Source organism: Falco rusticolus, chromosome 8 (assembly GCF_015220075.1).
Source record: "Falco rusticolus isolate bFalRus1 chromosome 8, bFalRus1.pri, whole genome shotgun sequence".
NCBI classification, from domain to species: Eukaryota; Metazoa; Chordata; class Aves; order Falconiformes; family Falconidae; genus Falco; species Falco rusticolus.
Window position 1 is genome coordinate 740,621 of NC_051194.1, and position 25,414 is coordinate 766,034.

General features: G+C 42.3%; 2 long non-coding RNA genes across 2 annotated transcripts; both read right to left on the reverse strand.

Annotated features, from left to right (window-relative positions):
• Window positions 1-5,482: 5,482 nt before the first annotated feature.
• LOC119151959 lies at window positions 5,483-7,259 on the reverse strand. Its single transcript, XR_005105628.1, has 3 exons — window positions 7,040-7,259; window positions 6,790-6,913; window positions 5,483-5,915 (listed from the first exon to the last, which is right to left on the reverse strand). It is a non-coding gene; the product is annotated as an uncharacterized LOC119151959 (long non-coding RNA).
• A 2,396-nt stretch (window positions 7,260-9,655) lies between these two features.
• On the reverse strand, window positions 9,656-10,760 carry LOC119151960. Its single transcript, XR_005105629.1, has 3 exons — window positions 10,631-10,760; window positions 9,888-9,981; window positions 9,656-9,791 (listed from the first exon to the last, which is right to left on the reverse strand). It is a non-coding gene; the product is annotated as an uncharacterized LOC119151960 (long non-coding RNA).
• Between the last annotated feature and the right edge of the window lie 14,654 nt (window positions 10,761-25,414).

Here is a 25,414-nt window from a genome sequence, read left to right on the forward strand (position 1 = left end):
CAGCAAGAACATCCTTTGTGTCCTGAGGCAGCAGCAGCAGCACTGGTGACCAGAGCCACGCTGCCCGCTCAGCCCATTTAAACCTTTTAAACTTCTTTTTGCCCTTTGTGGGCTTTGGGTTTTACATCCTCCCTCTTCGCAGCTGACTACGTTTTCGGACTGTTGAACTGTACTCTGTAACCTGAGAATAATTGAGGGCAACGGGTAATGGCTTATTACTGCAGGAATGTGGGTTCCCTGAGCATCAGAAACATTTCAAACAGTGCATGGGGTTAAGCCATTTAATGTTGAATTGTACAGGTCAGCCTTCAGAAAGCAGGACTGAAGGTGCAACATTGCTTCTCTTCTTTTCACTCCTGTGCCAGCCACTTATTTAATTTGCCCACAACAGCACTAAATATAACTTAAAATACTCTCTTGTTTATTTAATCTAGTATCTTCAGTCTCTGGTTCAATTTTTACTCATCAAAATTACTGAAACAGGCAGTTCAGACTCATAAAAAATGAATTTTTTCCATCCAATCTTAGTTGTATCTTTGAGAGGTTATTTTCAGCCTTAATTGAAATCTATACACCAAAACTACCATTTTCCCACTAAAACCAGCATCAATGTAAATAAAGTAAGTAGAAGTCCCTGTCTTTCCAGCACCATATTGAAGAGATGGATTCACGTAAACCAATTTAAGAATAATTTAATTCACCCACCAGATCATCACCCATAATTTAATTCACACCGTGTCTCAGCATGGGGCCGCAGGAGCATGTCCAGCCACGCCACGTGCAGGAGTCACACTCCCCAGCTACGCGGCCTCAGCCCAGCAGCAGACCCAGATACAAAACTACAGCCAGATAACCTTTTCTTGAGCTAAACATACTCATCAGAAATCCAATCTGAACAAAAAGTGCATCATCTAACAAACCATGGAGAGAAGGCAGCCCATGGAGGAAAGCGGGGGCAGCTGCCAGAGTGTTTAGGCAGGGCACTGGGAAGCACTGGGCACTGCTCCTAGCTCCTGCTTCTCTTAGTGCTCAGTCAGTGCTTTTTATCCTGACCTTCAAATGAAAAGCAAAGTAATTTGGTAAATAGAAGCACACTGCTTTGTTTACAGCTGACCAGAATAAACTCTCTTGTTAGGTGTTGGCTCAGGAAAACAGCCAGAATAATTACTTGGATCAAGAAGAGATAGCTGAAACAGCTTTTAAATGTTTCATCCCCTGCCACTTTGTTTTTAGAAAAGAAAACCACGTGGCCACATGAAGAAGACAAGGGGCAATGGACACAAGTTGCACTGGGAGAAATTTCACCTCCATTTAAGAAAGAATTTTTTTTTGCTGTGAGAACAGTCACGGGAACAACCTCCCCAGGGATGTGGTGGAGTCCCCGTTGTCACAGGTTTTCAAGATGCAGTTGGACAGGGTGCCAGAGAACCTCATCCGGGCTCCCTCTCCCACAAAGGGTTGGACCAGAGGATCTTTTGAGGTCCCTTCCGACCTGGGCTGTTCTACACGATTCGAAAGCCAATTCCCTAACTTGGTTGTTTTTTCAGAAAAACAAAACAAGAGAGAGGCAGAATCAATAGCTAAATAAGAAACAGGCCAGATCATTAGTTATAATACTTTACCCATTGACAAAAGGTATCGACTTCCATTGACGTACTATAATATGTATTTAAAGAGGAGATGATGCTTTACAGAAATATTTGGAGTGCATTAAGAAGAACAATTCCACCTGTGACAGAAAATCTGTTTTTATTTTCCATCATTTTTTATTGGGAGGACCATTCACATCAAAAAATGTTGTATCACAAGGCTATTCTCCTTTCCGAGCTCATAATTGGTGTGCTTACGGAACATTTCTGCAGAATTTAATTGCAAATAATAGATTTTTGCAGATTTATTGATCACCTATATAGAATTTAATCAAAATCTATATTTGTGCTATGGAATTAGCAACTAGATAAAGATAATTATTTTATATGGGACATTATAGATTTCATAAAAAAATCTGTAAAGTATTATGTTTCTTTTGAATTTCACAAGTTTCATTCCACAATAAATTAAGTGGTACTGATCACAAAACATCTACAGATATAGGACTATTTAAGCAATGTTATCCTGGTGCTTTAGTTTTGTAAGTGTACTAGAAATCTAAAGTGGCATAGGCAGCCACCTATTTCTACCGGTATACAGCTATTCATGTCCATTCTGGGAGTCTGACAGAGCAAAATCTTCAAGTAAAACTTTTAGTAAGCATTTAGGGTTTAAAAAAAGGTTTTAGGACTTGACCCACATTTTCAAATTAATTTGGAGATAAAGTTTTAAAAAAGCTCTGCGCGACCTAGAGTGCCTGAATTTTTAGAATCACTGATTATCAAATTCTTCCCTTACATGTAGGACGAGGAGTTACAGTTTTAAACCAAAAGACAGGAGATTTAAATTAGATATTAGGAGGAAATCCTTCCTCGTAAGGACGGCGAGGCGCTGGCACAGGCTGCCCAGAGCAGCTGTGGATGCCCCATCCCTGGCAGTGCCCAAGGCCAGGCTGGACGGAACTCTGAGCAGCCTGGGCTGGTGGCCGGTGTCCCTGCCCGTGGCAGGGGGTTGGACTGGATCGCCTTTAAGGTCCCTTCCAACCCAAACCATTCGATTTTGATGTTTTTGACGAAAGTGGTTTTGACAGTTTGGACTGGTAGAGCTCTTAAAGCTCTTTTTTTTTTTAAGCAGAGTAATGCCTCAACACTCAAAGTGTCTCCATGTTGGACATCTCACTCTCCGTGGAAGCCACAAACCACAGAGCCTGACCACAGGGCTGGACCACATCCACTCCTTCCCCCGACACTGGGGGCTGCCACCTACGCTGCTGCACCCCCAGCCCCCCTTCTCCAGCAGCAGTGAGGGGGTGAATCCCAGCAGAAGACACCACCCCTGTCATTTAGCTGCAGTCCAACAGGCACATGTGCCTGAGATCAGGTTCCTCCAATTTATTCCATTACGAGTTAAGCAGAGTCACTGAAGAAAATCACTAAGACCATTTTGCTGTCACATCACCTGCAAATGAGTAAACAATTTACTGGAGTGCTTTGCCCTCTGTGGAGGCTGGACCTGGCTCACATTTGTTATGTGCAGAAGCCCCTACACTCACCCACTGAAATAAAAATTCAAGCTGAACTTTGCACTTCTCATGGGAAACTTAAATCAGTGCTTTTCATTACAAATTAAATTTTAAGTGCCACCTTCCAAGCAGGTGTTTTGGTTTAAAAACTGGAAAGAAAAAGAAGACAAAGTCAAAATTAAATAAAACATCTTTTCCATCTTATAATTTTCTTTCATTCATAACACTGAAATTTGAATTCCACCATATATCGAAACAGCTTTTGAAATGCTGACTTGGAAGAAAAATTTTGTTCTGAATCGAGTCACCGGAGACCACAGAGCACTCAGAGTATCTCTTACACGAGTGTGTGTGCAAGGTGCAATGGTGCAATTGTGCAAACTGTTACATTTTATCCAGCTTTTCTCTTCTTGTGTGGAGAGAAGGAATAAAATAATTTCATTCAATTTGTATTAATTTTCGCTGTTCTGATCTAGATAATTAACACTGTTATATATAGTCTTGTATCTATTGGTTAAACAACAGTGTGTGTGAACTGGCATACTCACATGTAGTGTGTCTGTGTATATATATATACACACACACAGACATATGGGAACATGCAGTAAATGAAATGTGAATCAGCTTAATGTGGAAGCCCCCATGAAATTCCTGCACATCAAACAGAAAACAATTAATAAAAAAACAGACAAGAAACAAGTCAGAATTTAAAATCAGCACCCTGAATGCCCACAAAAAGGAACTGTCTATCAAAACCAACCTAATTAATATTTTTTTTTAGCTGTTCTAGGTCTTTGGCCATCAGCTAGTCCATTTTAAAAGAACATTTCTATCATTTGTTTTTGTTGAGCACTTATTTTCATACACACTAAAACCTCCAAGTGATGAAGTTTCTCCTTCAAATGCAAATCCTCTGTAAAACAGAAAAGAAAACCTTCCTTTAAAGCAGCATGGTATGTGTATGCAGCTGACCACATGGCTCCAGATGTTTACAGCAGGCTGCTGTTTGTGTCTGGACTCACATTAGCAGGACAAATTTAATGGCATATTCTGGCAACTGGTTGAAGCGCTATTATATTTCATTACATAAAACAATTTTTTTAAGGCTGCGGGATACACACCACCTAAACCTGAAAGGTATCTCTGAGTTGAGCACCATTACTGAAGGTGGAACCTGCCCATTGCCCTGGCACTCACCTCTGCTGCAGAACTGGCGTTGTGGAATCGCTTAGGGATCACTTCCCTAGTGTCCAGGATATTAAATCAGAGGTCAGTGCTAAGCTTTTTGCAAAAGTCACGAGTGCCTATGTTTCACAGTGGACTAATGACAACCAAGTATTGTGGATTTTAGATTTCATAAAATCTCCATGAAGGGGACAGTTGGCAGGCACTGCAATGGAAGAAGAAGGGAAAAGAAAATCTAAAAGGCTCCAGCACAGATGAGAATAACGAAGTGCAAACAGTTACATATACAGTTACTGGAATGGCATTTGAAGCAGTGGTCCATCTCACAGGTATTTTTACTATTACATTTACCATGGGTATTACAGCAGTGCCCTGAGAGTAAGAACACAGCCCTGCTGCACTGGGAGCTGCACAGAGCCCTGCCCTCAGCAGAGGTGCGTTCCCATTGCCACCTTCCCTTGCTTCTGAAGCACTGCTGGGATCTGATTTACAGGGGAAAACGGCACAAAAATGTTACACATAGTCCAAAGTTCCAAAGTTATAATTTTTCAAGGCATTTCCCAGTCACTGCCCAGTGACCTGGGAAATTGGATTAAGTAACTCTGGATCAAGCACTCTGGTTCCTCACGGGCTACCTTGGTCCAGCAGCCGCCTGCGCTAAATGGTGCAGGTGCATATGCAGACATCTTCTTCTTAAGCCACGAACAAGCTGGTCTTTGCCCTGAGCCCCCCTCCAGCCATCCTGCACACCCATGTCAGCACCCTGGTGCTGCCACCTCACCCCTTCCCCACAGAGCAGGGTCTGGCTCTCACAGGAGTGGTTTTAAGAAGAGCAGAAGCATCCTTTCCACCATTTTTTCCAACTAAAAAGTAATTTTAAAAGTCTTAGTACAAAGCCTAGTAATCACAGGTAAAAATGGATCTCCTTTGGAAAGGAGACAAATTCTGGTGATTCATTTTGAAACTTTATTGCAGAAATAAGCTTCTAGCCTGTCATAATCACGTGCATAGCATTAGCTGCTACTGCTAATGACATTCTCTTGTCATCAAGTCACTGTCAATTTTGGGACAAAATACCATGTGCTCCCGTAAAATTAGTGGGGACTATGGAAATATAAAAACATAGATTATTGGGCTTTATTACCTTTTATAATAATATATTATTATTCTATTGATAAAGTTCAGTACTATCAAAATCTTAAAGATTCATTCTACTAGCAAAATTCAGTACCATCAAAATCTTGGAAATTCATAATTCCAGCAGTGCCCAGGACCGACAGTTCATCACAAGGCAATTGCATTTGCTGAGCCTTCACTTGGTGCCTTTTGACTCTGAGCAGTTATTGTGTGTCATGATCCAATGGAAATCCACATAATGAGGCAGCTGCAGACTTGCTTGAAGGCTCTAGCAACCGTTTTAGCACGTTCCTTTTAAATGACAGAAGGTAAAGATAAGCTCCTGATCCCCACCATTTTTCCAAGAGATGTGCAGAGGTAGACAAAGGTCAAACAAGCCGTGGCTTGGATGTTTTTGAGCAGATAGTGCTGCCCTTTGGCGCCAGCCACTGTGGCCAGGCAAGACCAGAACAACCTGCCAAGGTCCCATCAGTCTCCTGATCTGAGGAAAAGCAAAAGAACAACTGAAAGAACAAACTGTTCTTGTAATCAGGGCCATCTTCGCCAAAATTGGGGGTTTGGGGGAATGTTAATGCTGGTGACATTACACTAACGCCCCTAGAGCAGCTCTGGGCTCCTGCTCAGGTAAGCAAGCAGAAAATAAAAGCCAGTTAAAACAGCCTGTGCAAATTAGGAACTGGGTCCTGGACCTACGGTGGTCTTTTTTCTTTCCTTTCTTTCAAGTGAGCTGTGGGTCTGTTATTTGGTAGTGATGTTTACTTGGTGAATTTTGACATATCACATATCGGAAAGGAAATCTTTACGTTCTGAGACTAACAAATAGGAAAATCAAATTGGTTAATGCAAGAATCCTCCCATCTTCCCTCCCTCCAATTTTAATAGGGGATAAATATTTGCAGAGAAAGGGTGCTGTCTGGAGCTCCGTTTATCTCCTTAACCCCATGGCACCAATGCAATAGGTGCTGAGGACACACACTGGTGGAGATGCTATCGTAAAGCCCCAGCCCAGAAGCCTCTTCTCTGGGCTGGGCAGATTAATTGTCACTATGGCACTCATGTTCTGCATTGTGGGTTTGGGTGTTACTGTCACCCACCTAGGGCCTCAGATAAGAGTGAAAACCCAGCGCCACCTGTCAAAGTGTGTAATATCCCTTCAATATGCTTGACCTGATGATCTCAGCATGGCTGTGGAAGACGGCTGCAGCTGGCAGGTGCTTTCTGGAAAAGCACAGCCTATTCCCTTACTGTTTTTCCACACTGCTATATCTGGTGTTAAATGTGGATGACAGGACTTGGGAAGTCCCAAAGGCTCGTGTCATGTATTCATGGTTTAAAACAGTTATGTTGGTACTTACTCTTTGAAAGGACTGAGTGGTAACAGGTCACAGCACACCGATGGCACGCACACACACAGGCTCAAACCAGGTATCACCAAATGTATCAGCCAACAACCGGAGGGCTGCAAACCAGGTGCAAGTGCTAGATAATGAGTTCCAAAACTGTGTTAAAGTACTGGGGGGATAAGAAGGGATGAGGAGGGATGAGGAGGGATGAGGAGGGGTGAGTGAGGAGCACCCTTACAAGGACATACATCAATAAGCATACCTGTCACAAGAGAATTCGGAGCTCGTGGCTTTCCCGTTGTCTTTTAAGTTGGAAATTTTTTTGCTACATTTTTTTGCCTCTTCAGAAAAAATAAGTTAAACCAGTCCATAGCAGTAACTACATCCCCTTTCTTCCATTTCTTTTCCAAAAGACATGTTTTACAAATAGAGTTTGACTTCATTTGAAATCATCTCCTAATAGATTTCAGAGAAAATTCAATAATTTTCTTTTATCCTGAAGTGACTCAGTGATGGAAAATAGATGTTAAAAAAAAAAAAAAGAACAATTTATTTATCTGCTGTTGCACTTCCTTTGCTTTCATTTGCATATAAGCTGTTTGGCTAAATGGTGGGATAGGGAGAATGTGAACACTGCTCTCTCCTTGTTCTGATGATGTAATGACAAAGGGAGGATTATTTCTTAATTTTCAGTGTGTTAAGTGGGTAATTATTGTCCAATTAGACTTGCTATTAACCTCTCTGTATCTCATTTTTCCATCCATAAAATGAGAATAACAGCACTTACCACCCTCACTGAGATATTGTGGATATTTATTAGTTAATGTACATACAGCACAATGAAAATGAAAAGCACAACACATTAGCTAGAGCAGAATTATTAATAATAAATTGTTATTAGCTTTGTTAGCATGGCTGTAACTCTGGAAACATGGTGTGTCATTTGATGTCCAGCAATAGGTTGCCTCCCTAAGGGTTTCTCTTGTGAGCCTTGAATCTTAAGCTTAAGTAGATGGAGAATCTAGAAATTTGGATGTAGTAAAATGAAAAAAGCCAATTTTAATTGCTGCAGAGATTAATGTACCTTTTTTGTAAGTACAAACAAAAAAAAAATCAGAAAAAAAATCTTCTAAAAGAAAAATTAGTTAGCTGGGAAAAAAAAATCTTAAACTCTTCCTCACCAAACCCATTGTACTTGAGCAAATACCTTGTGTCACATCCTGTCCGTGATGTTCTGGTTCTTTAGAAGAAAGCTTTAAGGGGATGGAAGAGACATCTGGAGAGGTAACCTGCCTCAGGGGCGACAGTGGGACCAGAGTTGGTCACTCAACAGCAGAAACGTGTCCTGCTGCAGCTGTACAAACAGGAGCGAAGGACAGAGAGGAGAAGGGACAGGGGCAGGAATCAGGTACTGCAGAATTACTAGTAACATCCTGGAGACACAGCTGGTGGTTTTACTGGTGGAAGGCTCCCTTAACATCCATCCTTGTCTCCTGCCACTGTGTATATATCTCCTTTCCACTCGTGCTGAAATGAACTGAAACCTGCAAATTTTTTTGATTTACCACAGGGATTCCACCAAATCTGGGAAACTCTTACTTCAGAACAATGTTCCCTCACAGATGCTTTGGAGACAAGGTCTGTGACAGTACCTGTGGCCACAGGCATTGACGGGGTTATCGGAGGAACCTTTTGGTTTAGCACACTGCTTTAAGCAGCTTTAGAAGCAAAGCTGCTTGGGCCATGATCAATTAACTAAGTTCCATAACTACAGTCCAGTGCTAATTCACATTCACAAACAATCTCAGAAATCGTGTGTGTGTGGAACAAGAAATCTTAGATGTTAGTTAAAGTAATCTCTTCTAAAATTTTATCCCAATTGTATTATACTTTCTCCAGATGGCTGTTTTTGATGGATCGGGAAAACCCCAACATCCTCTGGCAGATGCGTGGCGATGCCAGCAGTGCTGCCCAGGCACCAGCTGTGGCCTCGTCCCTGCTCTGTCCTGGCACCCCAAGGTCCAGCTGTCACATCAATTGCTTAATGCCTGTGTACCAGACCAGAGGTGGATGACCAGTAATCTTTGATTTGAGGAAAAGTTGCCTGCAGGCACATGGTCCCCCACTCAGCTAACTGCTCTTTCTCCTACCTTCATGGTGATCAGCACCCTACAGCACTGCTGGGGCAGGAACCCACGGCCCCCGACCGAAACATGACCACGAGGACATGGGCACCTGCGGGGTGTCCAGGTGGGGCTGGTCAGGTACCATGGAGAGCAGCATGGGACCAGCTGTGCTGTTACTCTCTAGGCTGTAAAAAATTGAAACAAAAATAATAATTAAAAAAGCTGTAGTATTTGGCCAGAGCTTGCGGTCAACAGTGCAGCCTCCAGACAAGAGCAGCTCACAGCCTGAGGTGCCTCTGCCTTGCGCCTGTGGCCTCCTGCTGCGAACGGCCCGTTACCGACCCGCAGGCTGGGGCAGAGCCACAGGGACCCCGTAACGGGACCCGTACGGTGTTCCAAACCCAGCTGTCTTCTGTTTCACCGGTGGAACCCCAGAGCTACACACCGCTCCTGTGGCTGCAGCTGCCACTGGGAGCAGGTCAGGCTGTTTCTGGGGCTGCCAGGATGCGCTTCCTGGCCTGGAGCGGCACCACCGGGGTCTCGGCTGGTGACTGGGACACGGGAACTGCTGAGTCCAGTCCTGTGCGGGTCTCTCAGGGACTGGAGCTGCTGGTCTGCAGAGCACAGTGATGGCCCCTACAGCCTGTCAAGAGTTCTGTTGGGCAGCACGAGTCTGTGCTGCTGTCTGAGAGACTATGACTTTATGTCAGGGATAATTTAATTAAAGACTATACTAACCGATGCATGGGAACGTACCAGTAATGAGTGTATTTTATCCACTAAGGAACAAGTACATTTTCAGAAACATTCTTTCTTCAGCTCACTTCTCATTTAAACATTTGGATGGTTTCCAGTAGCTTGCTGTTGCTCCTTCTCCCATCTGTCCCACTGTGAAATACAAAACATCATTCTGCTCGTGTATATATGTGTGCATACATGCATACAACATATACATTCATACATAAACCAAAAATGATGTTATACCTTCAGTCATACCATCTGATACATCTCAGGCATGTGAAAGCAGCAGCTGGTTCCTCAGTGCCAGCGCCAGGGCAGAGTCAGGTGCACATTGAACCTGAAGCCAATGTGGGATATCGAGGTATAGCCGCAGGAGAGGGGATGCCTTGTCCCTAATATCAAGTTGTACTGCTTTACTGATAAAAATTCCTGGGCTATGCCCCAAAACTGTGGCCACTAATTGAAAATTCAGTGGCTTTTTCCTTCCTACATACTGTGAAAAGTTGGAATTTCAACCAGCCACACAAACACCCAAATAGTATTTTCTTTTTGAATAAACATAGAAAGAATGAATATTACCTGGGGTACTTGTCAGCTTTGTCTAGCCCAAAGAGAAGTATCAATCTGACTTGTGGTTCGTAGTCTCTAAAGAAAGTGGTGACTGAATAACTCTCATGATTGTCCTACCAACAAATCACTTCTAACAAAAAGATCTATGGATACCAAACTGCAGCACAACTGCTTCTCCAACACAGGAGATTAATATGGTGACGTATGTAGGTGTAGCAATAATGTGTTAATGAGTTATTGATTTTTTTAATTAAACTTCACTGGTATCATATTTTCAATCTAAATGAATGCATCATTAAAGTAATTAATAGCATGGTGATAATGGGAACTGTCTGAAATTGCAATTAATCAGTGGTGCACAGTCCTCCTGTAGCACCCTGTAAGGCAGACCAGGAGCCTCGGCAGTGACACTGTACCTGTCCCGGATGGATGCTGTAAGGAACCGGTACAGCAGAGCTACAGGCACGGGGAGCTGGGCTGCGCCGTGCCTGCTGCTTGCACAGCCGCCCTCCATCTGTCACCAGGTGCCGCACTGCTGGGGTGCTGGCAGGCATTCTGGGAATTAGCAACAATGTAATCACTAAACAAACACACACACACACAAAAATCATCAAAAAACCAAACCACGAACAAACAAACAAACAAAAAAACCCTCCCCCCCCAAAAAAAAAAAATAATTAAAAACAGAGACAAATCCAAACATTCCAGACCACTTGATTGAAGCCATGCTCCAGGGCTCAGCCTGAGCAGCCCGTAACCGAATGGATGAACCTTTTCCTACTGGTACCAAGATACATTGCTCTAGTTTTTTTTTAGTTGCTTCTGTCCTTTTCTGTTTTCAAAGCATCCCTGTCCCCATGGAGGCCAGACGTGTGTGAGCTGAGCCGAAACCCAGCCCTGGAAGGATGCTGCATGGTCAGCAGGCACTGCGTGCCCATCTCCTGCTGTCCTGCCTTCCCCTTCAAGCTAAGAATGAGCAATCACTATTCATACAGCACTTAATTTAAGAAATTTGATTTTTCTCCTGCTGATCAGTCATATCTGAAAAGCATCCTGGCTGAGCCATTGCAGAGTTAGCTCTTCTCCTCCTACACACACCAAAACCAACCTCAACTTGTGCGATGTGAAAATGGCATATTAATTTAGCAGTTCTAGCTTTGCAAATAGTTGCTTAGGACAGAACACATTGTGTAAACACATTTGAAAGCTTGGTATTTTTAAGCACAGCATTAAAAAAAAATCAAACTCACATATACTATGTTACACAAAGTATAAATAATAATAAATAAAAAAAATACTTAACTGTGATCATAATTACAGAACAATTCCTGAAACTGAGGAGACATTTTCACAGCTGAAACAGAGTGTTCAGGTAGAATATTTTTTTTTAAGATACTTTTTTCTTATAAATAAAAAGCATCTAATTTTCTCAGAATAAGAAAGTCTATTTAAGCTGCCATCCTTGGGCTGGGAATGGGGCTACAGATGTGGTCACTGATGCTCAAGTTCTAGCCCTTCCACAGCTTCCACGTATTTTAACATAAAACCTCACCAGCTATTTTTAGCCTGAACTGATTTTGTGTGATCATATCTGTCTGTGGCAAAAACACAGTATCAGACTCACCCTTACGAAAGTTATGACTTTCTGTAACTTTTTCCAGGACTTGTTCTGCCCTTTTAACCCTGGAAGAACGGTGCGATAAATTCTGAATTCTCCTGCTATAAACCAAAGGAAGAAATGTCCCAGCTGAAAATGAGAGCTAGACAGCAGGACTCTCTCATAGCTTACCCCATCTTCTTGATGAAGACACCTGACTTACCTGTCCTTGCTGTGTGACGGCATCGGACCCACCGCAGAACCATGTAACTGGATTAATCTGATGCCAACGAGGCTGGTAGCTCGCTGGAGGCAGGGAACGGACAAGGGGCAGGGGAAAAAACCTGAGTGATTCTTAGGGGTTCATATAGAACTCAGCTTAAAAGCTCTTTTATTTAAACAAGTTGCCACTGCTAACAACATTATGTCCTTCTCTTGTCTTATTTTAAAAGAAGTGCTTCCTTTAGGGCTAATTAAGCTGATGAGTAACACTTCCAAAGATTGAGCAGTTTAACTGATCACAATGCAGTGATGCTGGGGACCCTGGAGAGGACCAATTGCTGCTGTGCACAGCTGGGAAAATTACTGTGCCCCCTCTGTATCAGGACACGGAACGAGAGAAAAATAATACCTCATTAATCTTCCTAACGAACCTCTTCCAAACAAGATAATACACAATTTTATGGGACACATGGGGTTGCTGTGGAGAATTTCTAAGCTGCCTACCAAACTGCAAATGGAAGCGCACAAAACCAAAAGCCAGCTGACAGCAGTAACATGGCAAACCTACCTGCGGTCTTCCCCTCCTTCGAGTTAGCAACACCACCTCAGAACCAGGGATGGGATAGACATGCCTGTGGAGAGGTATGTTTAGCTTTCATGATTACTGGATAGAGGATGCAGCCCAAGCAGCACAAACTGATAAATGGGAGAAATAAAGCGTTCTGAGTCAGGAGCTGGGGTACCTGTACCGGCACTGGGCATCTCCGGAAAAATCTCTTTGCTCCTCTGGTCATGCTGCTGCTCACCAGCTGAGCACGGCTGTCCTTGACCACCTCTGGAACGTGAGAGCAAAAGGTACTGAAACAATCCTGCCTATGCTTCACTTTTCTACATAGAAGGAAGATGGTGCCTTACATCCTCCCTAGGCATGAGACACAGACTCTGTTTAAAATTTGAAATTAATTACTCTAGATGTAGTACTGTTAATCTCACAACATCACAATCATCTTCTTAATGTTCACAATTCAAGACTGAGGTCCCAACCTTTAACGGTATTTGTATGTTTATTACTTGCTCAATAGGACTTATCATTATCTTTGAAGATTTGGATTTAAGTGTGTTGCAGTCCCTAATAGGAAAATGCTTCACCACAGTACAGAGGTACACTGACTCTTTAAATCTTCTACAGGCTTTCAGTGGAATCCCAGATCTATAGTGTTTCAGAGTCCATCTGGTACCTTTCCTACTTTGTTACTGAGTTTTGGGAAAATTCCGATAAAAATCTCAATACTAAATGGTACAGCAAATCCTCAGGCATCCATGGTTTTTTGTATTTCTAAATAAATAACATTATTAACGCAAGTATCCTTAGGAAAAAGAAGCCATCAGGCAATATCTGCATGGGAATTTCCTTCCTAGACAAAACCAGGAACCTTTATCACTGAAGGCTCTGATGTGTGCAAATAGAACTTTTTTTTGGCAGGTCCATTAGATATTTTAAGAGTGAACGTGAGTGCCTTGGCAGGGCAGGTATACATTTAAAGGTTTAAAGTCACAGTTCCTCTTGATGCAGGCCACGTAATGCTCCATAGTCTGCAGCTTTGGGACAGCCTTATTCCTATTCCACAGGCAACAGCACTGAGCAATCACAGATGGTGGTACAGCAGTTCACGAGACACTCATGGATTTCTCATAGTCCATTGTGACCCTAAATCATACAAATTCACATTTGCATGTTAAGCTTTTTTACAGCCTAGGTAGTCTCACAGGACTAAATAAGGATAAAGCGACATCAAGTTGTGTTTCTTTTTTCTTTTTCCATAATGGAAATATAGCTATTATCAGACCAACATGACATTAAGTAAATGATACTATTGCAAATATCCACCAATTTCCATAATGTTTCAATGCCGTATTTCCATAATTTCATACACTCCTCTCTTTCCTTTTTATTTAATGCTGTTTCTTTCAGACAAGAGCTCAGAGCCCATGATCATTTGTGTGTGCCAGAGACATCAGTGAATGCAGAGAGGAGGTGGGAAACCCCACCTTTGAGTTTCCTGCGATCCAGAGGCTTTATCTTTAAATCCAAACTTGAGGCAGCTTTGCTGAACTCATCTACCAGCTGCTCATCTGCGTGTGCCAAAGCACTGACCATTTCTGTAATTTAGTGTAGCCTGAGAATTATTCCATTCTGTGCATTTCCGATTTACGTATGCACTTCAGCAGAGCTATCAGAGCCCAGGGAAAGCCCCATATGGCAACCCAGAACCCTTTATTTAAGGAACCTCACCAGGGCCACAAGGCGTGTGGAGCTGCCTCTGCTCATCTGGAGCTGCTCTCGCTGCTTGCCTTGCACCAGGCTTGTGTGGCTCTGACCATGCCTGGGAGAGCAAGGGAACATCATGCTCCTCCTGCAAGGTCTTGGGCAATATGGGGAGAATCCTGCCTTTAGCAGAGATCGCAGAAATATGTGACAACCATTTCACAGTAGTCTGAGTGTTATCAGAGCCACTCAGACTTCATACAGTGCATCTTATGGAAACTCCTAAAGAGCAGCCAAAATCTTTGTTCCATACACGAATCTCTTAACCATGAGCTCCCTTCCACAGTGTTCTTTGAAGGGTTAAGACAATGAATGAAGTTACCACTTCTTTTGCCTATGAACACAGTATTGAAAGCAGTAGCTTTGAAAAGCACTTCGAAAAGAGTTGAAACTGAAGCCTGCTTCTTGTTCAGTCTTTCATTTCTTTAAAATTGCTTTCCAACATGAGAAAGGTCCACAGAGACAAAGCTCTTCCTCTTTTCTACGACACTGCACTCCTTGGACACAGAGCACTGCAGAGACCGAGGGTGGTGGGAAACTCAGCTCTGGGTTGGCGTTGATTTTCTAGCCCCCAAATGGCATCACCAGTCACTGATATCTAGCATTAATGAATTAAGTTTATCTTTGTTTGTTTCAATACTGTCACCCCCCTCCTACCTCTCCCCTAACATAATCTTGTTATCTTTGGATCTTGCATGGTTTTTTAATTATCATTATTATTTATATAGCACGATACATGCAGACAAATTTAATCATGTTGTTTACATGAGCTAACCTGATAGACTAATGGAGAAATTATGTATTTTGTTCCCACTGTTGGCACAAATGCAATTTCTTTCCTCACTCTCATTAACACAGTTGGTTTTGTAAAAGTCTGATGGTGCTGGAGGAGGAAGTGTTTCCTTCAAAGGAGGTAAACCATAAACAAACAAAAGTTCCTCCCACCCTAATAGCTCGGGCAAAAGTCATGCAGAAAGGCAAAAAGAAATTACTGAACATACACAAAAATTATGAAACCAAATCCTTCTGCAACATAAAGAAAAGAACAGTAAAAAGAGGTGATGGCCAGAATAGTATTCATCAGTGTATGAGATGGAAGAGCACACAAAAGCAATCTAGAGGATAGGTTAGAAAAAAAACCTAAAGGTTTTAAACAAAATATAAACCTACACCCCAGAATAGGCAAGGAAAGAAAAGGAAAAGAGCAAAACTTAAGTTATTCTTGCTGACTTAGAAAGTCATATGAAAGGTCTCTTGCTGCTTGAACAGATGGGTCTAAAATTGTTCTCTGTCAGCAGAAACATCACAGACTGTATTTGCCTGGAAGGGACAAACCCTGGCTGAGAGGTGTAAAAGGAGAAATGCCACACCAGTACTTAGATTGAGCACGCCTCTGTGCAGGCAGAGTGCAGCTGATGTGCCTTATGCAGAGACACTTTATCTCTCCTTCCCCTTTTCTGGCCAACCCTTGTACAATTTATCAGTTACTTCTGCTGATGCACAGATTCAAGGAACACTGGAGCCAAAAATTAAGTAGAACAAAGACCCCTCCCCTAATCTTCCAGCTCATTTTTTGAAAATATCTTACAATTTTCTATGTAAAAGGTGTATTCAGCCATCAGAAAAGGAAGAGCAGATTCTGACCATGTGTGGGGTCAGCACTGACTTTCAGAACAGCCCTGGCCACTCCAGTGGCTGGCAGCCAGGGCCATCTAGTGCTCAGTGGTGGCTACCATGCAAACATCTCCTGCGGAAAAAATTGGCTCCACCTCTCAAGATTTGTACCTCTATGCTGTATACTGTGGACTTGAAGATACCCTTGATAAATACTTATGTTTCTGTATATTTACATTTTCCTTGGAAATCTTTCAGTTTGAGGCACTTTAATCAATTCTCTGGTGGAACATCAAGAGGAGGTTTTGCCTAGCTTGTAAAACTGAGTACAGAAACCAAACTGTTCTGAAATTGCCCATGCAGAAAATCTCATTAGAGCACATCTTTCCAAAAGTACAAGGTATCTACCAAGCTTCATCCTTTTATTTTCTGTACAGCAATGGAATAATTAGGCAGTTCTGGTGGTTCCCTAGAAAGAGAAGAGATACATGGCTACTGTGACACAAATAAAGATGACTAAAACATAGCTGCAACTGGAAAACAAATCCTTGTTCAGGTACATCTTTAACCTGATGCCAGTAACAATGGGTATCATCACACATAGGTACTGAAGACTTTAAAAGGAGACATATCAATTCAGTGAATGAATTCACATCAACACACTTGGACACATTTGAAATCAAGAAAAATTTAGCCAAGTATTGGCTGTTACTGTTGCGAGCAGCTGACTTCACTCCTGCATCTCTTGAGGGACAGCAGAATCCCAGTAAGTTTATGGAATAAATTGCATTAGATGATGAACAATTGAATGAAAAAAAGGCTGAAACACCTTTCTCAATAGGTATTTTAAAAGTTTTTGTGTATCAGAGATGATTTCACCTCCTCTGAAACCCAGGGAAAGCTGTGCAGGTGTGACAGCAATCATCCTCACATTCTGTCTACAGATGCGGTCAGGACATTGCTGACCAATGCACATTGAACGAAACTACACCATGCCTTGACATATGCTTGCCAACATATCTCTGCAGCCAGCACAGTGAGCCCCACTGCCAACAGACCCCTGGGTTCCACACATACACAGCCGTTGCATACAGCATCTACCACTCACCCACCAAAGTCTCAATCAAAACTCTGCATGTCCGAAGGGGGTCATACAGCCAGCCAGTGACCTGCTCACCTGTGGCAATCCCTTCCCAAGAAACAGCTACTCCCTTGCCAGCTTCTCACTCATCATTCTTGGGAGAACTACAAAATACCTCTGAAGAGCAAAAATTTGTAAATTACACTGGGTACTAAAAATTAGAGTCAATCCCACATGGCCTTCTACAGAAGACACCACCAGCCACCCCCCGCCCCTCCCCAAGTGTTTTCTGCCTGCCTGTCCCTCTGTCTTGCAGGGACACAACCCTACTACCTCTCATTTTGCTGACACCCTCCCCTGTTCCTCAGGTGTCAGCCTTACTTTTATCTTGTAATACCTCGGAAAATAAGTAGTTCAGGGCAACTATTCCAAACCTTTACTTACCTTGAAGTTTGTTTCAGTTTCACCCCTGAAGGCAGGCTTTTGTGTCTGAACGCTTGTCTGGTTTTGCCATCTAAATGAGTTGATCTACAGACTTGTCCTTAAGCCATTTGCTCACCATGGTTAAAACCAGCCTCATTTTTGCAGTCTCTCTTCATCCAGTTCTGTGGTTTCCATGATATCCCTGCAAACACATCAGAGAGTGTTCACATATACACCCTATGAGGCGTTTTCTACGTAACAATCATCTTTCTGGTCTGCCTCAGTGATGGACTGGCACACAGGCAGAGGTTAGTTTGAAGCATTAAGGAAAAAGCATTGCAAATGCAGTCAAAGGAAACCCCTTTCCAGTGAGAACGTATTATAAGAACACATATGGAATTAGGATGCTGATTACATATTTAAGACAAGTGTAATTTTGCAGAATTTGTATGTGGTACCATAAAATATAGTTCGGGAAAAAGAAATCTAAATTCATAGCTCCCCCGTTCAGACAAAGGCTAGCTGGCTGGCAGCAGTGGATTGTAATTTTCTTTCCCTGAAGAGTCTCCAGCTCTTTCTGATAAGAATGCGATGGAACCGAGCAGTCAGATTTTTATAAGCCAAGAAGAATATTTCTTTGGTGACTGATAGACCTAGCTCTAGGTATTTATATTTTTAAAAAGCAGAAAAAAAATCCAGCTTTTGTTTGTTTGTTTTATAAAAATGACCATCTCTACAACAAAGCTAATCATAATGGCATGAGGGGACAGAACCCAGTTTGAAAGAGCAGGCAGGCAGCAGGCAAGCCCCGACCTGGAGACAACAGCTGTCCAAAAATTATACAGAACTTGCAAGGGATAGGTCAGCTTTGCATCCCAAGTTTATATAAGCTGGGCAATATTAGAAGCAGCAGGTGACAGAGATTAGCTTTTTGTTATCTGTTGGATTACCATGCTCAGGTGGATCATGTAATGCAAGTTCCCTGAGTGGCTCTAATTAGGCACCCATTGTTTACCACATCTTTCAATTTTGCAAGGGCAAAGGCACAGACAGTTTGCTCATTGGGCACAAATTGCCTCTGTTGTTCCGATGAGCCCTCTGGGGACTATGCCCAGGGGATGCTGCAAATCTCTGGCACAGTGTGCCTCCGTACAGGAGGAGAACAACGATTTTGTAAGGTGGCAATTGAGAAGAAATCTAACTACGTGAATACCTGGTAGGGCTCTTCATTAGGTGTATGTTCATTTTGTCAGTGCCTGTGCCAGCATTCCATTACTAATACAGGCCTTAAAACCAGGAGAGCATCACTTCAGGGATAATGAAATTTCATGAGGAGGAAGAATATTGACTTTAAAGGCCTAAAGCCACCAAGACACTATTTTCAGACCAACTGTGACTCACCTGCTTTGTGGAAATCCAGGTTATGATTTCCAATCCCAATGTTTGACAACCCTGATTATGTTGATTTAATTTTGTCACATTTCTGCAATTTTCTGGTATTAGATTATATTTTTAAAAATAGAGAGACATAAAGAGAGGGGGTTGCCTCCCTGAAACCACATGGAATGGAAGACTTCTGCCTAATGGCTTTTAATCCAAGCCTATGTAAATTTTAGACTGGATGATCTATGACATAGTGAGATCTGTCAAGCACAAGTCATCACACTGTAACTGAAATGTGAATAGACACTCACATTATCGAGCATGCAGCAGATAGATATTGCTATTAGAGAAGAAAGGGGAGAGGTGAAAAAAATGTCCCGTTCCATGGTGAGCAGTGGTAACATTTCATTGCAATGTGAGTAAGAATCATTGTGCACTTTAATCAGAGCAGCATCTCCCATTCTGAGAGCAGGTAACCACAGCACAGAGGCTGCAAAGTGACTGGTACTCTTCTGTGTATCTATTGAGAATTGCCTGGTAGTGCTGAGAGCAGAAACACGTGTGGAGGGCTGAGGGGAGAAGGCGGCAGATACTGTTTGGGAGTATCTTCTTCTGGTTAGTACTTTAGCACCTCATACCTCGCGTGACAAATGGCATTCATTTCGCTTCCCTTCTTGGGAAGCTGTCCTATCCATTCTGCCTGCATTGAAAATCCAAGCACACAGTTCAGATCATGCTTTCCAGTCTTCTGCAGCCCATCTCTCTCCCTCCAAACTGTTCCACAGCACTGGCTCAGTGTCTTTGCCTTCTACAGAGAATTTACCCTGCAGAAATATGTAGCAGTAAGAATTTATTTCCAAAAAACCTGGCAACTCTGGCATAACATTTAGAACAAATTAAGCTGTAATACCAATTCCTCTTTTTGTTTGGTTTTTTTTTAATTTATTTTCCTTCTTTATGGGTCTGTTTAATTCTCCTCCTCCTCTGTTGTTTTTGGGTTTTTTTTCTGTGCTGTTGTCATTCTCACCTTTTCATTCCAGTGAAAATGAAATGAGAAAGGGAAGAGACTATTTGTCTATGCTTCAGTTTTAGACTTTGAAGACACACACACGTATACAGATCTGAACATTCAGGTTGAAGGAGAGTTCATTGCTGTGGAATAAGCGCCAGCACTTAATGCTCAAGACATGCAAAGCTGCCTGGTCCCTTCTCAGGCGGCTCTGAAAACAGCCTTGCTCTGCAAGGGTACATAAAGTGGTGGAGTTAATGCACAAACCTGGTCTTGCAGGAGGCACACCTGATTTCTGTAACCGAGGACTAACTGTCCTTTTACCCTCTACCATTGATTCTATTAGAGATGAACCTGTGTAAGAGACAGATACATAAAATATGACTTTATAATAAAATATGCAGGGACTATAAAGTCCGCAAATACTTAGCACTCTCCAGAAGTGATCTGACAAGATTAAACTTCTTGTTATGCTATTCCCTAGCTAACAGTCCACTTAATATTTGACTAAGCATTATTAAGAATCAAAGACAACCAGAAAATAGTCCCTAATTCACTTCAGAAAGAATGAGACCGTATTCAGATTGACTTGCACTTATTTCAAAGCTCCTGTCCCCCAGCTTCATCAAAGAGATATTTAATCTTTTACACCATCATTTATTCATGCTGCTAGCACATACAGGAAGCTGGAGCTAAGGGAAGGAGCCAGTGGCATGTACAATGCTCATTATCAGATGGATGACTTTCAAATCCTATTACTGAGCGTGAGGCTCCAGCTAGTGAAAGCAGTCATTTTTCTCTCAGGGTCTCCAAAAATCATCTTTAAACCAATAAATAAGTGACAGACACCCTCAGCTTACTGCCTGAATGTATATAATTAGCAAAATTTCTTACATAGAGCGAAATAACCCAGCAGCTCTAAGAGCAGGCTCGCCCTTCCTTGCACACCACAGGTCCTGGGCAGGAGGAAAGGAGAACTCCATGAAAAGCGAGTGATGCTCCAGGCAAGAGGTGGTCCATGGAAGAGGTCTGCATGAGAGACCCTTTGCCGCAGCGTGCCGCCTCAAGGCCGGCAGCCCTTGGGTGTGAGGATGAAATTCAGACTGACCCCCTGGCTGGGGCACTGCGGTGCTGGGGGTGGGCTGGCCATGGCTGCCCCCTGGCAGAGGGCAGGGATAGAGCTACGCACACTGCCAGACCCTGGGTAATCCCCCATGCCCAGTGCTTGCTGTCCAGACAGATGGAGTTCAGTCCCAAGCACCCCTAAAGGTAACGAACTTCAGTTCCTATTACTTAAACTGAACAGAATTATAGTTTTTGTCCAGCTCCAACTGATGCTGCCACAGCAGGTCATCGCCAGCTTTCCTGAAAGCAGCCCTACTCCTGCCCCTTTTACCTTCAGCCTCTATAGACTTAGACTATAAACAAACTGCTAAAACATCTCAGTCTCTGATTTAAGCAACTTGGAGATTAACTTTTGTGCCAATTCAGTTCAAAATAATTTTTCTTACCCACTAAACCAAAATAAAAATGTCATGCTGGAAGCTAGAAGCAGTATTTCAATATTTCCTAAATGAGATATGCCCGATGGAGCCAGCACACAAAGGCAAACACCCCCTGTTACCTTCCTCAGTCACCACCATGCAAGCTGTGGACCTCGGAGGTTCCCCTGTGCCACACACCCCCGCGGGGCTGCAAGCTCGTGGGCGGCCCACCAGGGGAAATGCCAGAAAAACAAAATTTTGCAGGACGGACATATTTTCATGACACCTTTCTGTTTCTGGTAACTGGCGCATTCCAATGAAATCAATTTTGCCATGAAGTTCTTGACCTGCTCTATCCACAAGTAGACATAATCTGTTGGAAGAATAAAATCTATCGCAAAATCAATACTACATTTTTCTGCACTTAGTTTATCTCTTTCATTGATTACACCACTAAAAATGGTTGAGGCACAGCTACAAGAAAAGATCTAAACATTGAAGAAGTTAGAAATCCATGTAATAAAGGCAAATGTTCCATATCCTCAGCTGCTGGATGTCAAACTGTATGTTTTTGTAAAAGCCCTAAAATTAACTAAAATGTTAAGGCCTGGGGATTTTTTTTGATTTGTGGGTTTTGTTTTGTTTTTTAATGCAGTACAAAACCCTGATTTTAGTTGTATTATATTATATGTATTATATGCAGATACTCCATACACATTAAGCAAGCTAAAACACATTTTATCATTTTATAATTAATCAGCAGCCAAAATTCCACAGATTAAAACAATTTTGAATAAAGCCTAGTTTACAGGATTAGATGATTATAATATCTGCACACAGAGAACGCCAAACTTTCTATGACTTCATACAGAAGGGTGGGGAAAATCCAATTTAAAACTGCTTTGCCAGAAAAACTAAAAGCATTGCAATTGCATTACAAGAAGCAAGAAGTATTAGTCTTTCAACACCTAAATGAGCTGTTATCTGTAAAACTAGCACAGAAAGGTATTTTTGGAATTACTATATTGAAAGCTAAAAGTTCCAGAGACAGTTTAGTAAAGAAGAAAAATAAACAAATAAACAAATAAATCACTGTATATTTACAGCAAAGCTTGCAGTGCACATAAGTCTCTTTTGGATGTTTGCTCAGTTCACACCTGAAAACCCTGCCTTTTGAGGTTATTTTTCTAACAGTCCAGAACAAAGAAAGCTGCAACAAGTAACTAGGAGCACTGGTTTGACTGTGCTCATTAGTCCTAAGGGAGGAAAAAATACCTCCCTGTTTGCAAGCCCAAATGGCAGCTGCCTGACAAACCTGCTTTACTCTGCCTGCAGTCAGCTCCCAAAAAGATTCTCCAAGTTTCCCAATATATGTAATCAGTCATGCAAGCTCTCTTGAAAGGAAGGACAGGCAGACATCATCCCTGTGTGACCCTATATACCTTTTTTCATATTTTTAAATTAACATGAGATTCGGTTCAGTATGTAGGTGATACAAAGATCACAAGTACTCCTGGAATCACCACTGCCTCTCTGGCTGAAGCTCTCTCGAAGGCTTACTAAATTACCCTAACACTAATAAGCAAAATAAAAGCTCATTAAAGTAACCACAGATTTTGCAAAGCAATCTGCATAAAGTCCTCAACACAAATTCCTGCTTCAGTAAACGCAGCTAAGCATTCTGGATTAGATTTATTCTATGTTCTATCACCATAATCACAGTTACATGGCTGCAATCTGCCACAACAATAATATTCTGGGGTGGGGAATCTATGTATCTGCAAGTTTCATAATTGCCTTTTTATTGCACTCCTGGAGTTTTTAGAATTTCTAAAAAAAAATGATATTAAAATAACGTTCATAGAGAATATTAATCGGTTACAGCAGAGCAATCAGGGTAGGTAGCTGCCTTGAAGCATACCACAGAGCATTCAAATTGAAGACGGCATTTGCACGGCTGACAACGCTGTAAAACCAGGCACCAAATCACCCCATCAGTCACACAAAACGCAGCTCTGAACCTCTTCCATGGCATATAACTCCACAGAGCCACATATAAGACTTCACTGTAAACAAAGGTATAAACATAACCATTTTATCACAATTTCAGCTTCATGAAATCATTTATCTTTGTTGAGTCTCTGTAATTACCTCGCAGTTGCCAAAAGCACATCACAGTACGATCAGCAGTACAGCACACACTAAGCACTGCTTGCAGACACAGCGCCTAATTTCTCTGGTTAGAAATTCCAAACATGGCACAAAAAGCACTGCCGGGCTTTTCTTTTCTTGAAAGACAGACCAAACTGCTCGCAATTCAAATGAAGAGTTCTAATCCCCTCTAAAAATACTGACAGTTTTTAGGTTCATTAAGCTCTCCCTGCTATAATTAAAGGTTGTTGTTTTCTGCTAGCAAAAACTATGTCAAAAGAAAAGACCAAAGAAAATTTTCTAAGACTAGTCGGTGAGAATGAAAATACTGAGAAATTCCACTTCTCTAAAAGTGAAAACATTCAAACAGCGGAAGAGATTGCACAGCAGACCTAAGAGGTTTGGCATCTTTTTTATAATTGGAGAAAGAGGAGACCATAAACCTGGAGAAATATCAGCTGCATAGATTATAAACTTCTCTGTGTCTTCTTCCATTTCCTAACACAGTGAATAGCAGGCACATACATCAATATAAATCAGCGCTATATATCTGTTAAGGTAAACATCTACTGTAAATGTACTGTGACAGTCACAGCCTTTGACTTTGGGATTTCAAACATTTCAGCTGCTGTAGACCTGCAATTCTTCATTCATTTATTTCTGACCAAAAAATCCACCCCACCCTGAACATACTTTCTCAAGAGGGTCTTAATATTCGTACCAATTAATGCATGAATTCGAGCAGGTGAGTTGCTTCTCCTTCCTCCTGAGGATGATATATTCAATTACCGCCAGCAGATGTAAGCAAGCAGGGGAGCAAACCACTTTTTTTTTATTATTTCTCCTCCATGCATTGCTGAGTATTTTCAACTCATTTTTATGCAGAGGTTTTGGTGTTAAAAAAAGCTATTCACTCCCATCCGATGCAATACACTGTGCATCTTAAAAAATAATTTAAATTGTGCTGAAATGTTTCTGTCTCCAATAACCTAGTGAGTGATGCCAGCCTATGCTTTGGACATCTGTTATTGCAGGGAGGCCTGTGCAGGGAGATGGAGCATTCAGAGCACGCATCATGCCAGGTCATGCGCAAGAATGTTTCAAAACATCAGGTGTAATTTGCACGAATGAGGATCCTTGGGAGTTTAGTGTCTGATCTAAGAGCAGCTAAACGATTATCAAAACATAATAGCCAGTCTTTAAAGTTTCTGGTGTTTAGAATAACACTGGAATCCGCCACCAAGCTTGGTCAAGTTCAGGAGCCGGTGGAGCTCCCTATCTCAATGAAGGAATTTTGCCTCTCGGAGATGACGTGTTGTTCTCTTGAACCCAAACAGAGCTAAGTCACGCGTACACTGAATGCATATAGACTTTTGTACATGAAGACCCTTGGGCAGCCTTGTGCCTTGAAGAACTTCCTACTTGTGTTTAATGACATAATTTAACCCCTCATGCCAAGCTCCCTGGTCCTAGTCTATGTCAAAGTGAATATAGTGAACTTGCATGGACCCAAACTCAGAAAACTATGCTATGAGCTTCACCCAGGGCTGATGGAAGTCAGAAGCAGCCTTTCCCTTTCCCCCAGAGACTATGACAGACACGGAGCAGTCTGGGCCGTAGGGGACCTCAGGAAGTCTCTTCTCCAGCCTTCTGCTCAAAGAAGGGTCACCGTTTGGTTCTGGCCAGGCTGCTTACAGCAATTGGAAAGCCACCAAGAGCAGAGGCTCCAGAAGCCCCCTGGGCCAGTGCTCAGTCATCCTCACAGTCAGAATCTGATCCTCTAGAACCCCCGCTCCTCCACTTTATGGCTGTCATCTGTCCTTCTCCTTCTGTGTACCCACCTGAGCAAGTCCCTAACTTCATCGTCTTTGACCTCCTCACCGTTACTGGAAGGCTGCTGCTAGATGCCC